Raw genomic sequence first — 12352 nt, 5'->3', positions numbered from 1 at the left:
GAATGGACTATACAGTTGGCTTCCTTTGAGGTCTCTTGGCTTATAGATGCCATCTTCTCCTGTGTTCTCACATGCTCATTCCTCTGTGCGTGTCTGTGTTCTGACTCCTCTTCTTTTTTTTTTTTTTTGAGATGGAGTTGTGCTCTTATTGCTCAGTCTGGAATAGCATGATCTTGGCTTACCACAACCTCCGCCTCCCAGGTTCAAGCAATTCTTCTGTCTCAGCCTCCCAAGTAGCTGGGATTACCAGCATGCACCACCATGCCCAGCTAATATTTTTGTATTTTTACTAGAGATAGGGTTTCTCCATGTTGGTCAGGCTGGTCTTGAACTCTCAACCTCAGATGATCCACCCCTCCTTGGCCTCCCAAAGTGCTGGGATTACAGGTGTGAGCCACCGCACGCAGCCTTCTGACCTCTTCTTATTAGGAAAGCAATCCTGCTGGATGAGAGCCTTCCCAAATTATTCACTTCTTTAAAAATTCCAGATACTGAGCATTAGGACTTCGACATGAGAATTTGGGGGTGACATAACTCAGCCCATAAGAGCTAGGGTACCCATGGAAGAATGACCCCTCCAAATTTTCCAATCATCTGCTGGACCAACTCATCCCGTGTTGTGATGTCGGGCACCAGGCCAGAGCTGTGTCAGGTGGTTTAAATAAAACAACGCTATTGATATAGTTTTTATTTGTTTGTGGCATTTACCAGCTTTTTAAAATTTGTAATTTTTCTAATTTATTTTCTTACTCTAAACAAATATGAACATCCCAGCATAACTGTTCTTAAAGAGAGCATTCAAAATTGAACAAGTTTCAGGCTTCAGCAAACCTGGCTCTGCCCTCACTGCTATCACTGCCTGCCTGGGAGATGCTTTCAGGGTGAAGATGCTGATGTGGAAAAATGGTACACACAATATTCACATGGAAGCAATTAACCCAGAACCTGGCATGGAGTCAGTGTCTCATAAGTACTAGCTTCTTAGGCTGGTTATCCCAAGGGCCACCGCAAAGACGGGACTTGGGTGCAGGTAGTTTACCTGCCAGGCGACCCAGGAACCACCGTGGGAAATAGAAAAATGAAGAGACAGGGAGGAGAAAAACTAAGTGTGCTGTTGGGGGGTGGTTCCTGCTGGGGGTCTCCCTCCTGACCAAGGTCCTCCGAAAACCACAGCCATGGGGAGGGAGCCTGCCGGGGACTGCCTTGCAGAAGTGGGTGGTGTGAATCACTGCCCCCTGTGCCCATGGATTGATGGAATTATAGTGACCCCTCATGCCCAGTTCTCTGGAAACTGTCCACAGCTGCAGGAGACTCAGGTGGACAGAGGCCACAGGGTAGGGAAAACCACAGCCCCTTCTGAGACCTGCTCATTCATTTATAGGTCATGTCGTTGGCCCAGGAGACAGAGGGTGAAAAGTTTTGACAGCTGACTTTATTTTCCTTCTTTTTAAATTAGTATTAACAATATTTCTGATTGACAGACCATAACTGTGTATATTTATGAGGCTCAATGCTCTATTCTGATGTATGTATGCAATGTGGCATGGTTTACTCAAGTGGGTTCTTCACGTGCCTCTCAGTTACCCTGGGGCATCTTGGAAGCCACTGCAAATCCAGGAATTCTACTTAGGAATCTCTCTCTCTCTCTCTCTCTCTCTCTCTCTCTCTCTCTCTCTCTTCTCTCTGTGTGTGTGTGTGTGTGTGTGTGTGTGTGTGTGTGTGTGTCAGGGGCTGGCAGATTTATCCTGTAGAGGACAAGCTGATCAACAGTTTAGGCTTTGTGTGCTAAGTGGTCTTGGGAAATGACACAGCTCTGCCACTCCAGTGGGAAAGCAGCCACAGGCAACATGTACATGAATGGGTGTGGTTGTGTCCAAATAAAACTTTATTTACAAAAGCAGGGGCAGGAGGGTGGTTATTATATTAAAAAAAAAAACAACAGTTAATAACAGGTGTTGGTGAGGATGTGGAGGAATCAGAACTCTGTGCACCGTTGGTGTGAATTGTAAATGGTGCAGAGGCTATGGAAAACAGTATGGCAGTTCCTCAAAAAACTACAGGTAGAATTATTGTATGATCCAGCAGTCTCACTTCGGGGCGTATACCAAGAGAGTGGAAAGCAGAGTCCTGAAGAGCTGCCTGCACATCCCTGTTCACAGCAGCATTACCCACAGGAGCCCAGCGGAGGATGCAGCCCAGGTGTCCTCTGCAAACGATGAATGAATAAGCAAACCATGGTCCATCCACACCACGGAAAAGCACGCAGCTTTAAAAAGGAAGCCCTGGCACCTGCTACAACACGGATGTTGGAAACAGATGCTCGGTGCCACAAAGGAAAATCAGCACTGAGACAAAGGATCTTTCGGCAACACATCTTTTACTTCCTGGACTGCAGGAAGGGTACCCTCACTAGCCATCTTGCCAGACAGTACAATGAACAAAGGAAAACAGACATAATTATTCCTTACGCATTTGGGGTCACCCTTACTGCTGTGTCTGATTTCCCTTGGCTGGAGCCAGACCTCACAAGCTAAACTAAAACTCAATTGGCTAACAACTTAAAGCTTCTCTAAACAGGTAAAAGCGATGGCGAGTTGAACATACCTGTGAGCACGTCCAGCACAGCTGTCTTGGTTAAAGTACAAGGACATAGGATGTGCTACATGCGTGTGAGCATGGCATGTCTAACAGCTACATAGGATAGGGCTTCACAGAGTTATTAGCACACTGATGATTTAAAGGGAACTTTAAAGAGGAACTTCTTTACTTCCCACAATGAATGAACCAAAAGGACAAACGCTGTAGGATGTCACTTAACGGAGCTCTCTGAAGTCGTAAAATTCAGAGAGACAGACAGTAGAATGGGGGGTGGGAGGGGCTGGGGGAAGGGCTTTATGGGCTGAGTGTTTAAGGGAGCAGGGTTTGATTCTGTAGGATGCAAAGAGTTGGAGGTGGACAGTGTCGATAGTTGCACAGCGTCGTTTGTATTTAATTCCCCTGAATTGTACACATACAGTGGTTCAAGGGCTGGGCGTGGTGGCTTACACCTGTAATTCCAGTACTTTGGGAGGCAGAGGCAGACCAAGCACTTGAGGTCAGGAGTTCGAGACCAGCCTGGCCGATATGGTGAAACTGTGTCTACTAAAAATACAAAAATTAGCTGGACGTGGTGGTGGGCACTTGTAATCCCAGCCACTAGGGAGGCTGAGGCAGGAGAATCACTCGGACCTGGGAGGCGGAGGTTGCAGTAAGCCAAGGTTGCGTCACTGTACTCCAGCCTAGGTGACAAAGTGAGACCCTGTCTCAAAAAACGAAAAAGCGTTTCAGATGGTGAGTTTTATCTGTATTTTTCCACAATTCACAAAAACGCAGGGAGAGCTGGCTGTGTCCCACAGGTTATGGTTGCCAGCCTCCGGTTTATGTGTCCATGTTCCCTCTCCAGCTAGCAAGGGCCGGGCATTTAACTCCCCTGCACCTTTGATTTCCTCTATTTAGGTCTCTCAAGCTTCAAGAACTGCTACCTAGGAGCTGGGAAACAACTCACCTGACTCCATTTATTTCAGATCCCACCCAGGACATAAATTAAGAAAAAGTTAGACTCACCTTTGGTGCCTCTTCCTAAAACAGGGCAAATTCATTTCAAAGGGGGAAAAAAAGCAACAAGGAAACATTACAGAGGTTCTTTGTGCACAAAGAGTGTTCCCTTGGCTCCGTGGAATGCGCTGCCCACCCAAGCCCTTCTCAGCACTGTCTTATTCTCTTAGGTCTGTTTTGTCCTGTGTACAGAGGGGATCAGGACATGGGGGAGTCAACTGGCTGCTCCGATACTACAGAATTGTTTCCAGGAGAAGGGATTTAGTACTCCCTGTCCGCCTTTCAGCATCCTACACTGCCACCAGATATAAATAACAAGAAACATCAGTGCCCTGAAGGTGGACGTCAACTCTTGCTGCCTCTTTAAGAGCTAGGGACACAATCCAGAGAAAGCATTTCCCTTCCTCCTGCATCTTCTAATCTCAAAGCCTGGGGACGCAGCAAGTCCAGTGGTGCTTGGTAAGGTTGAAAAACGACCTCCCTCTAAGCCGGAAGGAAAGAAAATGCCAGGGGATTAATGGGGTTGAAGGATTACAAATTTCAGATAGGTCAGACTTCATCCGCTTTGAGTTATCGGGGTTTGCTTCCCTCATGATTTCTTACTATGGCAAAAGCCAGAAAAGACTTTCCGGATCTGTTCTTGGGATGGGGACTTTCCCATAAATTTGGGGGATGCTGACTGTCTGGTCCAATTGCACCAGGACTCAGAGACACTGCTATTCCTGGTGACCTGCTTCTAGGTGGCCATCCCAACGCCATGAAGACACATCCACGGCCGTTTTCCATTAGGAAGACACGAGGGCCCCTAGGAGAGGTGGCGGGAGATGGCACATCCCCATGTTCCCAAGGCACGCAGCAGAGCTTGTGGACACCTCACCCTTAGGGATCCACATCGTGGGATGCAGCAAATTGAGAACCCACCAGAAAGTTCCATCCTGTACCCAGTAGGTCCCCTTTGGAGCAAGCGGGCTGCCTCTCCCTGACGGAACTGCAGACGCACCACACTGGAAACTGCTCTTCTTTTTCTCTTTTCATCCAAATTGAGGACCTAAGCAAAAGTCTGAAGGTCCTGGAGATAACTCAGGTTCTTTTCCCTGAGTGACAGCTCAACAAGGTCTCACAGTTAATAAGGGGGTGTCTCAGAAAAAGATGCTCTCATTTTATGAATGCAAATTTGTGTCCCAAAGAAGAACCACGAGGGCAACCTCAGAGCCCTATGAATATTACAGCAGATCCAGCCCTGTGACCACACCACCCATGGGTGGTGATCCCCAGGGAGGAAGGACCAAGCACTGTGGCAAGGGCCATGCACCTTCGCTCCAAGAAGCCATGACCCCAGGAGGCTCGGCTCAGTTGAAGCGCACTGCCCACCTCTTCTCCTAAAGGCCATGACGTCACACAACAGGAACGTTGGTCATGAAGGACGCACGCTTTGTGCTCAGGCAGGAAAGTGTGCTCAATAGCCCTGCTCTAACCCTATCTCCTTTTCTAGGAAAATGGCACAGGTGGATTTCTCAAGAAATAATCAAGCAAGAGGCTCGAAGGTCCCTGTCATGCGGGTGTACAGCAAGGGTTCCTCCCTGCCTGTGCCAGGCCATCCACTCACTGTAAATGCCTGGACCAGGCCGGGGGCCATCCACTCACTGTAAATGCCTGGGCCATGCTGTGGACCATCCACTCACTGTAAATGCCTGGGCCATGCTGTGGACCATCCACTCACTGTAAATGCCTGGGCCATGCTGTGGGCCATCCACTCACTGTAAATGCCTGGCCCAGGCTGGGAGCCATCCACTCACTGTAAATGCCTGGGCCAGGCCAGGGGCCATCCACTCACTGTAAATGCCTGGGCCAGGCCGGGGGCCATCCACTCACTGTAAATGCCTGGGCCAGGCCGGGGGCCATCCACTCACTGTAAATGCCTGGGCCAGGCCGGGGGCCATCCACTCACTGTAAATGCCCGGGCCAGGCCGGGGGCCATCCACTCACTGTAAATGCCTGGCCCAGGCCGGGGGCCATCCATTCACTGTAAATGCCTGGGCCAGGCTGTGGACGTGCTTTCTGGCAGAGTCTCAGGATAGATTGCTGGATAGACCCCAAGTGTGTTCTGAAGCTACTCACCAAACAAAGGGTTCTGGGGTCAAAAAAGGGAAAAAACAGCACAGTATGTCAGCTAGTGCTGCAACACTACTGTCTAGAACGGCACCCCGGAACTCACGCTCCGTGATATCCGCTACCCACGTGACCACAGGCCAGCTGGAGTCTGGTCTGTTCAGATTGACCTTAGCCGAGCTGGGCACCAAGCTGGTGGGATTCCCATCTGACATGCTTGCCTTCCATCCTGCTTTGATCGGTGGCTACTCAGGCAGCTTTCCTTATGGTAAAAGAGGGCAAAGCCAATCACACATGTTTCAGACCCTGCTTGGTCATGTCCTGGAATATTCCATCAGCTGAAGCAAGTTACATGGCCACTTGCAACTCAAGCAGAAGGAAGTGCACATCAGTCACCACACCAAGACAGGTCACGACTATAGGGGAGGGCAGAGTCGGAACCCAAATTCAATCAGTGACAGCATCACTGCCACTGCCTGCAGATCCACAATGCTCCGTGGCATGGCCAAGCTCCAAGACTTCCTGGGGTGACAGCATCAATTTCACGGAACCCAGCATTCCCTACGTTTTTAAAGATATGTCCTGCATTTAGAGAACATTGTTTATAATCCACGTAAGTAGTTTTCTGCAAAATGCACATTGAAAGACACAGATATAATGTCAACAATGTGGAGCTTGCAATCATCAGAGCTTCATGGTCACCTGGATTGAAGATGCCACTTAACCTCCCCCAATTCCAGCCCCTCGTGTCTAAAACGGGGGTGAGATCTGTCCTGCCAACTTGCCAGGGTTGGAAGGAGAACGGGCTGGGAGGGCTGGTGAGAGCGTCCCGGCCATCTTGTAGGGATCAGGCATGTCTGTCACTGCAGGGAGGGACATGCCAGTGTTGAAGCCGAGAGCTGTGGGGTTGGACTGGCCCCAAGAACTCGCCAGGAAGAAAGCCAGTGAGCAGGGTTGTTTCTAAGCTTGGTTTCTGATCATGCTGTCCTGCCAGCATTCCGGCACATGCCACTGATTGTGACAGCTTCTTTCTAGGGTTTGTGCCAATCCATAAATATTTCAGACTAGAAATGTGCACTGGGCACCACCTTAGTGACGCTGTCCCCAGCTCAGCAAGGAGAGCAGGTGTCGTGGTCTGGATGTGTTCTCGCCACTGCTTCTCTTGCGAAAACCTCCGTTGCCTGGATCCACACAGGCCCCAAGTTCCCACTTAGGAAGATTTTTGGACTTGAAGTCCCCAAAGGAGAATTTGGGGGCAAGATGCCAATGGAAGCCAGGTTTCACCAAAAGGCTGCAGTAAGAAACAAGCCCCCAATCCCAGTGCCTCCCAAGCCGCAGAGGTTTGCTTCTGGTTTGGGCCGTACGGTGCTGTTCCACCGTCTCTTCATTGAGCCTGGGACTGGCCTTTCTCGTGGCACTGGGAGTAACAAGGCCAGTTTCCAGAATGCTGCTTCCCCTGAGAACTGCTTCAAGGAGACAACAGCCCAATACACGCCTGTCCCCTCAACATGCCCACACCCAGCTTCAAGCGGAGGAGACAGCTTCTCTATTAGGAAGGCTCTGGGGTTTGGTGGTAAGAGGTAGAGGCATCTCATCCTCCTACTGAGAGAAGGAGGCAAACAGTGAGCCACAACACCAGGGAGCCAGCAGCCCCCTGGGGCCCTTCCTGGAAATACTGCGGTAGGTGATGTACCGCCTACGAAAGTCCATCACCCTCAAAGCTAGGACTGCCAGCTCAGAGGGCAAAGACTACATTCTCCTGCTTAAGAAAAATACATGGTGGAGGGTCTGATCTGTTTGGGCTGCTGTAGCAAAATGCCATAAACTTTGTGTCTTATAAATGACAAAAATGTTTATTTCTCACAGTTATGGAAGCTGGGAAGCTCAAGATCAAGGCACTGGCAAAGTCAGTGGTGGCGAGGACCCACTTCCTGGTTCATGGACACCACCTTCTTGCTGTGTCGTCACGCAGTGGAAGGGGCAAGGCAGCTCTTGGGAGTCTCTTTTTTTGAGACAGGATCTCGCTGTGTTGCCCATGCTTGTCTTGAACTCCTGGGCTCAAGCGATCCTCCTGCCTTGGCCTCCCAAAGTGCTGGGATTACAGATGTGAGCCACCACGCCCAGCCAGGGGGTCTCTTTTATAAGGACACTCATCCCCTTTATGAGGGCTCAGCCCCCATGATGTAATCACCTCCCAAAGGCCCCACTTCCTAATTCCTTCCCCTTGGCGGTGAGACTTTCAACATATGAGGTTTGGGGGAGCACAGAAATTCAGAGCACAGCAGTAAAGGTACAGATTTCCTCATTCCTACAGGCTTATCAGCCATGCACGTGAGCCCTTGATACTGCCCTCAATTCAGGATCTCTTCTGCTGGGACCCTGTATGAGGCCACAGAGCAGCAAACAGAGAAGCAAAACTCCGAACTCTCACTGCTACCAATGCTTCACTTCCAACACCAGGCCTGTGGGCTTTTCCTGTTGATATTCACTTGGGGTGGCTGGCAAAATACTAAATGTTAGGAAAAGTTATAGATTATAATCGCAAACCTTTTGGAAGGCCAAAAGGTTTTATTGGGGCATGCTGAAGGCAGCTGCCTCATTTACATTAGCATAGGAAAGAGAGAGAGACGATCAAAGGCTTTTCCGGCTTAAGTCCGTTCACCCCACATGGCTTGTCTCCACTCTAACCGTTTACTCATGTACATTTTGTGCTGGGGGTCCTCTCGGGGCAGGTCAAAGGGGAATTGCCTGTTAATAGTGTTTACTCTGGGCCCAGAACCTAACGCTTTTATCATTCCTAAAATCATTCTTTTAACCATGTTAATTATCCACCTGTGTGTTAACTTAGAGCCTCTTGTAAAATCTGACTGAATAAATGTAACATGGAGAGGGAGTCTTGGTCAGTCGGTTGCATTTCGCCCTCTGAAGGCAGCCAACAGCCATCCCTAGCCCACTGTATCACTGTGATGGTGTGAGAGTGCATTCATCCGTCTGTCACTGAGTCAGGGTCTGCAGGCTAGACTTCTGCAGGGGGTGGTCCACGCCTCATCTTCCCACACACAGCAAGCAATTCTCCATGGGACACTGACGGGGTGTCCTCCAGGTCAGTTTAATTCTCATGCTACCTACCTGGCATGAGTGTCAGACCCCACGGGTGAACGCTCAGTCCCAGAGGCTGCCCACACTGCAGATGCCAGTTGCAAGTCTGCTTGCCCACAACTCTGTCTGACATGACTACAAATTGGAGGTTCTCACAACCCCTTCTCGGGTTTGATTAATTTGCTAGGATGGCTTAGAGAACCCAGGGAAGCACACGCTTATGTTCACTGGCATTTTATGCCAATAGAGGGGATCCCAAAGGGCAAAAAGGGGCAGCCCTATGAGAGGTGCTTAGGGTCAGGCATGGCGGATGGGGTGTGGGGCTTCCATGCCCTCTCTACAGCGCTCCACCCTGCAGGCATCCCCATATTTGGTAATTTGGAAATTCTCCAAACCCCACAGTTGGGTTTTTTTCATGGAGACTTCGTTACATAGATATGATGGATTACTAACTCAATATCTAGCCCCTCTTTTCTTCTCAGAGGAGGAGAATGGGACTGAAAGTTCCATGTTCCTAATCCCGGTTCAGTCTTCCCGATGAGCAGTCCCCATCCAGAAGCCTTCAAGAATCACCTCATTAGAACAAAAGATGCTCCAGTCACCCAGGAAATTCCAAAGAATTTAGGAGCTCTGAGTCAGGAACCAGGGTAAAAGACTAAATATTTGAACAAAAGATTCTCGCAGCTCCCGTACCACTCAGGAAATTCCAAGGATTTGGGGAAGTCTGTGCCAGGAACTGAGAGCAGAGACCAAGTATATATTTCTGATTGGTTTTTTTTCCTATTATTTCACTGAGCCCTCCAACAATTAAAAGCTGGGGGCCTTATGCTATGAAATTCCAGATTAAAAAAACTCCAGTTCTCTTTCCATGCATATGTCAAGAGACTCTGCCAGACTCTGTAAGCCCCACAGTCTTCACCAGGCCCCTACTTTGCATAACTGAGATCCCAAATCCTGCTCTTTGCTGACTGGGTGCCGGAGGGAGAAGAAATTATCACATCTCATTGAGCCTAGATAACTTCACATGGTGTATTCTACTGAAACCTGAATATAATCAAGGCGCGGACAAAAGAAAGTAGATCCTCCCTTTCCACTACGATATTTCTGCATAGTAGAAACTGTGGCAGAGGGCAAACAAGGAAGCTGAACCTAAGCCACCTGCAAGTGCCTTCAACAAAAGGGCTGGGTTTTTTCAAAATAATTAGAATTATGACAAATGTGGAGAGTTCCTTTTGTTAACGAGAACTCAATTGCTGCTTTTACTGTGAAATGCAATATATACAAAAGTCGAAAATCATAAACGCGGCAGTTGTCTTCAGAGCCAGAATATCACTAATAAGAGTGAAACTCCTGTGTGTGTATATACACATATATGTATGTGTGCATGTGTGTATATGTGTGTGCATATATGTATATGTGTGCATACATGTGTGTATGTGTGTATACATGTGTGCATATGTATATGTGCATACATCTGTGTATGTATGTGTATGTGCACATAGGTGCATTAATGGGCAAATGTGTATTTGTGTATATATGTGTATAAATATGTGTATATTTATATGTGTGTATACATGTGTCTGTATGTATATGTGTAGTATATGAATGTGTATGTATCCGTATATGTGTGTATATGTGAATACATGCATATATGTGCATATGTGTGCATACATGTGTGCATGTGTGTATGTATATGTATGTGTGTATATGTGTGCATGTGTTTATGCATGCATACGTGTGCATGTATCTATGTGTGCATGCATGTATGTGTTTGTGTATGCATGTATAGATGAATACATGCACACATGTATGCATGTGCGTGTGTATATACATGTGTGTATAATGGTTATGTGTATGTGTGTGCATGTGCGTATGCATGCATATGTGTGTGCATGTATTTATGTGTTTATGTCTGTATGCATGTGTATGTGTGTGCATGTGTATGATGTGTATGTGTAAGTGCATGCATGTGTGCACCCGTGCACATATATGTATACATGCGTGCACATGTGTGCTTATATGTATACGCACATGTATACAAGTTGTGTACATGCATGCATATACATGTGCGTATACATAGGTGTGCATATATATGCTTGTGTGTGCACGTGTTTGTGTGTATGTGTATACAGGTGTGTGCATGCATGTGTATACATATGCATATGCATGTATGCACATGTGTACACATCTGTGCACATATATGTATACATGTGTGTGCATGTGTTTATGTGCATACAGCCGTGTGCATGCATGTGTGTGCATATGCGTATACACATGCACTCACATGTGCATACACATGCACATATATGCGCACATACATGTGTGCACATGCATGCACATGTGCAAAAATGTATATGCACATGTATACACACACGTGCACACACCTGTGTACGCATAAACATAAACACGCATGCACATGTACACATACATATATGTGCACATGTATGTATGCAAATGCATACATATGCGTGCATACATGTATGTGCATGCACATATGCATGCATATATATGCGCATGTGCATACATGCACACATGTGTACACGTGCAAGCATATATGTATACACATGTATGCATGTGCATGCGCGTGTGCATGTGTGCACATATGTATGCATGTGTGTGCACGTGTTTGACGTGTGTGCACACACGTACATAGTTGTGTGCACATATGTGTATACATGTGCATATACTTATATGTACATGTGTATGCATGTGTGCGCATATATGTATACATGTGAGCGCATGTGTGTTCATGTGTATGTATATGGTTGCACACATGTGTATACATGTGCATACGCATATATGCACATGTGCATACATATGTGCACTTATATGTATGCATGTGTGCACAAGTGTTTGTGTATGTGTGCATGCAGTTGTGTGCATGCATGTGTATGCATGCGCACATACATATATGTACATGTGTGTGCATATGTGCCTGTATGTATGCATGTGTGTGCATCTGTGTATATGTGTATACAGTTGTGTGCATGCCTGTGTATACATGTGCATATACATATATGCATGTGTGTATGCACCTATGCACCTATATGTATACATGCATGTACATATGTGTGTTTATGTTTATATGTGTGTACAGTTGTGTGCATGTATGGGTATGTATGTGTGTGTGTGCATGTGTGTGTGTGTTTGCATGTGTGTATCCCTCTTGAAGTCTATCCCCTGCCTCTGGTTTTGTCCTAGATATAAACACCACCCTGCATTCATTGAAATGGCATGAAACCACGTGAAGTTCTCCTTTGATTGCCTTGTTTTTGTGCAGGTGGAGTATCCTAGTTGACGTTTTCACTGTCTAGCCATGCCCTTCCAACACACACACACACACACACACACAAACACATCATATGCATGTGTATATACATACACATCACATATTTGTATGCATCTATGCCATGTACATGTTTATACACATGTAGCACGTATACAATATATACATGCATCTATACCGCATACATGTTTATACACATACATCACATATTATACTATATATCATCTGCACATTTAGACACACACCATATATATGCATGGATAC

This window comes from Sapajus apella, unplaced genomic scaffold, assembly GCF_009761245.1.
Source record: "Sapajus apella isolate SASKATOON/1434 unplaced genomic scaffold, GSC_monkey_1.0 scaffold127, whole genome shotgun sequence".
Lineage (NCBI taxonomy): Eukaryota > Metazoa > Chordata > Mammalia > Primates > Cebidae > Sapajus > Sapajus apella.
This window is presented reverse-complemented; position numbering follows the sequence as displayed.